The sequence below is a fragment of the Apium graveolens genome, chromosome 10, assembly GCF_009905375.1.
Source record: "Apium graveolens cultivar Ventura chromosome 10, ASM990537v1, whole genome shotgun sequence".
NCBI lineage: Eukaryota > Viridiplantae > Streptophyta > Magnoliopsida > Apiales > Apiaceae > Apium > Apium graveolens.
In genome coordinates, this window is record NC_133656.1 from 66,526,607 (window position 1) to 66,532,392 (window position 5,786).

General features: G+C 41.4%; 1 non-coding gene across 1 annotated transcript; it reads left to right on the top strand.

Annotated features, from left to right (window-relative positions):
- Positions 1-5,472: 5,472 nt before the first annotated feature.
- Positions 5,473-5,579, top strand: LOC141694805 (small nucleolar RNA R71). The gene has a single exon (XR_012564087.1). It is a non-coding gene; the product is annotated as a small nucleolar RNA R71 (small nucleolar RNA).
- The last annotated feature ends 207 nt before the right edge of the window (positions 5,580-5,786 follow it).

Genomic DNA, 5,786 nt, shown 5'->3' on the forward strand with positions numbered 1-5,786 from the left:
ATCTCAAGAATCATCTCTAACAACTTACCATCCTTCCCTGATGGCAGAAAACCTCTCTATTTAGCAATATGCTTCGAGAGAAGCCTCGTCTACTCCTCCTCAGCCTCAGGAGTAGAAAACTTGGGCCTCACACCACCCGCATATGAAGAATCGGTGGTGCGGCTGTCAACTTGTGTCCTTTATCTCTTGGGTGCCATCGGAATTGAAGAAGAAAGAATAAAAGCTTAAGTGTTTAAAAAAATAATTTATGTTTGAGAGTTTGAGAATTGGTGGAGAAGTTGTGTGTAAGTATATGTATTAATAGGTGGAGAGGTATGAATTCTATAAGGAATAGAAGTGGGAATTGATTATGGGAATCGTGAAAATAATGGAATTGATTAGGAGAGGAAATTATGGGATGTGGAAGAGTAAAAATCGGGTTGGAATTGATTTTGGAGTAAAAGTCCCAATTTTACCTTAATAAACTGCTGAATTAATTTTTTTTCGAACAGGACCCGGTGCGGACGCATGCTAGGACAGCGCGGGTGCGCTCACTCTCTGGAAAATCGGCGTGGGCGCGCGCTAGAACAGAGCGGGTGCGCTTGGTTACTGGAAAAATGGCGTGGCCGCGCGCTTGTTCAGCGCGGGCGCGCCCAGCTTCTGTAGTTGGCCCTTAATTTTTTCCTTTTTTGGTTTTTTTGTGTTTTTCTCTTTTCTTCTTGCTTCTTCTACCTACTAATGTACAACATACTTGGGTTGCCTCCAAGAAGCGCTCTTTTTACGTCGCTAGCTCGACGTAGAATCTCGAGATCAAGTGGACAACAAAATGGCACTAAATACCTCGCGTTTTGCCGTGTCACCATAATAATGATTCAATCTTTCACCATTTACCTTGAATGCTTGTGCCAGATCATTTTCAAAAGTTTCCACCGCTCCATATGGAAACACAGTTTTGACAATAAACGGCCCTGACCATCTTGACTTCAACTTTCCAGGAAAAAGACGGAGACGAGAGTTGAATAAAAGAACTTGTTGCCCCGACACAAATGACTTGAGCACTAGATTCCTATCGTGCCACCTCTTGACTTTCTCCTTATACATTTTGTTGTTCTCATAAGCTTGAAGTCGAAACTCATCAAGTTCATTCAATTGAAGCATCCTTTTATTCCCAGCTGCATCCAAGTCCAGATTCAACTTCTACAAAGCCCAATATGCTTTATGCTCGAGCTCCACAGGCAAATGACACCCCTTACCATAAACCAACTGAAATGACGACATTCTCAATGAAGTTTTATATGCTGTTCTATACGCTCAAACAGCTTCATCAAGCTTCAAAGACCAATCCTTCCTTGATGGACATACCACTTTCTCCAAAATGTGCTTATCTCTCTGTTAGATACCTCAGCCTGACAATTCATCTGAGGATGATAAGCCGTAGCAATGTGATGGTTCACATTATACCTTTTCATCATAGCAATGAACTTGTGATTGTAAAAGTGCGACCCCTCATCACTGATTATGACTCTTGGAGTTCCAAACCTTGTGAATATCTGCTTGTGAAGAAAATTAAGTACCACTTTTGCATCGTTTGTTGGAAATGCCTCAACTTCAACCCATTTCGACACGTAATCAACCGCCAACAAGATATACTGATTGTTACAAGATGAGACAAATGACCCCACAAAGTCAATTCCCCAAACATCGAAGACCTTAAACTCGAAGCACATTAAGAGGCATCTCATCCCTCTTAGACATATTACCCACACATTGACATCGATCACATTTTAAAACGAATTGATGAGCATCTTTAAACAATGTCGGCCAAAAGAAACCTGCTTGAAGAACACGAGCTGCTGTCTTTTCTCCGCTATAATATCCTCCATAATCCGTTGAGTGATAATCTCGCAAGATCCCCCCAGTTTTGCTGTAAGGAATACATCTCTTGATAATTTGGTCAGCTCCTTGGAGAAAAAGAAATGGCTCATCCCACATATACCACTTCACCTCATGTAGAAACTTCTTCCTTTGAGCATAGGATAAGTCGGGAGGCATGATATTACTCATAAGGTAGTTCACAATGTCTGCAAACCACGATTCTTCTTCTTGCACTCCAAATAGTTGCTCATCAGGAAAAGACTCATTTATCAATATCTTATCTAATGAAGTAGCATAAGGATTTTCTAAACGTGAGAGATGATCAGCAACTTGATTTTCAGTTCATTTTCTGTCCTTGATCTCTAGTTCAAATTCTTGGAGAAAAAGAACCCATCTAATCAATCTAGGCTTCGAGTCCTTTTTTGAGACGAGATATCGAATTGCGGCGTGATCAGTGAAAACTGTCACCTTAGTCCCAAGTAGATAAGATCAAAATTTCTCAAAACCATAGATAATGGCAAAAAGCTCTTTCTCTGTAGTAGTATAATTCAGCTGGGCACCGTTTAGGGTCTTAATAGCATAGTAGACCACATGAAATATGTTGTTCTTCCTTTGCCCAAGAACTGCTCCATCTGCATAATCACTTGCATCACACATCATCTCAATAGGCTCATTCCAATCAGGTGCTATTATGACTGGTGCCGTTATTAAACTCTTTTTCAATGTCTCAAAAGCTGCAAGACACTCGTCATCAAACTTGAAAGGAACATCTTTCTCTAACAGACTGCATAAAGGCTTTGAAATTTTCGAGAAGTCCTTGATGAAACGCCTGTAGAAACCCGCATGACCAAGAAAACTGCAAATTCCCTTAACAGAAATGGGGGGAGGAAGATTCTCAATGACCCCCACCTTGGCCTTGTCTACCTCTAACCCTTTACTAGAAACTTTGTGCCCGAGAATAATGTCCTGATGCACCATAAAGTGACATTTCTCTCAATTAAGAACCAGATTGGTCTCAACACACCTTTTGAGAACATGTCCAAGATTTTGCAAGCATTCATAAAAAAAATCGTGAAAGACTGAAAAGTCGTCCATGAACACCTCCATATTCTGGCCAATCATGTCAGAAAAGATGGCCATCATACATCTCTGAAATGTGGCTGGCGCACCACACAGACCAAAAAAACTCGTCTAAAGGTGAAAATACCAAATGGACAAGTGAAGTTAGTCTTGTCCTGATCTTCTGGAGCGATACAAATCTGATTGTAACCCGAATATCCATCCAGAAGACAATAGTACTCATGACCGGCCAACCTGTCGAGCATCTGATCAATGAAGGGCAAATGAAAGTGATTCTTCCTAGTGGCTTTATTTAGCTTCCTATATTCCATGCAAACTCTCCAACCCGTGACTGTCCTTTTAGGAATAAGCTCATTCTTCTCATTTGCTACCATAGTAATTCCTCCTTTCTTCCGCACACTTTGAACCGGGCTTACCCATGAACTGTCAGAGATAGGGTAGATAATTCCTGTATCTAGCCACTTAAGAATTTCTTTCTTCACTACTTCCTTCATGATAGGATTAAGTCTTCTTTGCTGCTCGATCGTAGGTTTGCTATATTTCTGTAGCAGAATTTTATGCATACAGTAAGAAGGGTTGATTCCCTTGATATTTTCTATAGTCCATCCAATTGTCGACTTGAACTCTCTCAGAATCCTCAAAAGCTTTTCCTCATCACTCCCTGAAAGGTCAGATGCAATAATAACAGGCAGAGTAGATGCATCACCTAAAAACGCATACCTCAAATGTTCAGGTAAGGGATTAAGCTCAAGAGTAGGAGCTTCCTCAATAGAAGGCTTGAGGCATTTAGGAGCTTTATTTAATTCCTCCATTCCAAGAGATTCAAAAGGCATAACAATTTTCCTTTTCCATGGAGAAGCATTCAAATATTGTAATTGTTATTCCCCTTCGTCATCTTCACTATCTGAATTCCCCAATAAGGCTTTTTCCAAGGCATCAAACCTTAGCAATTGATCAAGTTCCGATGTGACCACCGAATCAACCAACTCCACTTTTAAACACTCCTCATTATCAGTAGGGAAATTCATAGTATTGAACACAATAAAAGTGACATCCTGATCCAGAACTCGCATGGTGAGCTCCTGCTTCTACACATCTATCAAGGTTCGACCAATCGCCAGGAAGGGTCTTCCCAAGATTATGGGAATCTTCTTATCCTCCCGAAATCAAGAACTACAAAATCAGCAGGAAAGATGAGTTTATCAACCTTGACCAAGACATCCTCCACAATACCTCGCGGATAAGTAATAGAATGGTCGGCCAATTGCAAGGTCATATAAGTCGGTTTGGGATCAGGTAAGTCCAACTGCTTGAAAATTGACAAGGGCATCAGATTAATGCTAGCTCCCAAGTCACATAAGCATCTGTCAAAAGACACTTTTCCAATAGTACATGGAATAGTGAAGCTTCCTGGATCTTTAAGCTTTGGAGGTAACTTCTGTTACAGCACATCACTGCATTCCTCCATGAGAGCGACTGTCTCTAAATCATCTAGCTTCACCTTCTGAGAGAGAATACCTTTCATAAACTTTGTATAACTAGGCATCTGCTCGAGAGCCTCGGCGAAAAGTATATTGATATGAAGTTTCTTGAACACCTCCAGAAAGTTCTCAAATTGCTTATCCAGCTTTTTCTTCTGCAACCGCTTAGGGAAAGGTGGTGGAGGATATATCTGTTTCTCCCTTGTATTACCCTCAGGCGGAGTGTGCTCAATATTAGTCTTCCTTGGTTCCACTTCTTTGTCCTGCTGCACTACTTCTTTCTCAGCACCAACTTCTTCAGTCAACTCTTGAGTTTGTTCGGGATTCGTAACTTTTCCTGACCTTAAAGTGATTGCCTTTACCTGCTCCTTAGCTTCCCTCTTTCCTGGCACTTCAGTGTCACTAGGTAATGTACCAGGCTGACGATTTAGCAAGGCATTGGCAATTTGACCAATTTGATTTTCCAAGGTCTTGATAGAAACAGTTTGACTCTTGCACATAAGCTTCAACTCCTCTAATTCAGATTTTTCATTGGCTTGTTGCAGCTAGAGTTGCTGTCTAGGTGCCTACTGTGGTTGCTGAAACTCAGGGGGGGTTGTATTGTTTAGCTGGGTATTGCTGATAAGGTTTTTGAACCGCATTCTGAGCATTGCTCCAACTGAAATTAGGATGATTGTAGTTGTTGGGATGATAGGTGGCTGGCGCTGATTCACTAGAAATCGTGCACTGATCAGTCTCATGGGCACCAACACAAAGCTCACAGACACTTGCGATTTGATTTACTCCATAATTAGCCAAAGTGTCCACCTTCATCGTCAAATCTTTAAGTTGGGCAGCGATAACAGTAGCTGCGTCCAACTCCAGAATTTCTGCGACTTTTCCCTGAGTCAGTCTTTGGGAAGGATTCTAGTACTCATTAGCAACCATGAGTTCAATAAGTTCATAAGCTTTATCATAGCTCTTAGCCGACAAGGCTCCTCCTGATGCTGCATCAAGCATGGGTCTAGAAGTAGCACGCAATCCATTATATAAGCAATTAATAATCATCTAATAAGGCATGCCATGGTGTGGGCACTTCCTTAGCATCTCCTTATATTGATCCCAAGCCTCACACAGAGATTCCCCTATTTGCTGAGCAAACTGGGTAAGAGCATTCCTGATTACAGCAGTCTTTGCCATGGGGAAGAATTTAGTGAGAAACTTTTACGCAAGATCCTCCCAAGTGGTGATAGATCATGCTGGCAGAGAGTGTAACCAGCACTTAGCCTTGTCCCTCAGAAAGAATGGGAACAGGCGTAGCTTGATAGTGTCTTTAGTCACATCATTGTACTTGAAAGCATCGCATATCTCGATGAAATCCCAGATGTGCAT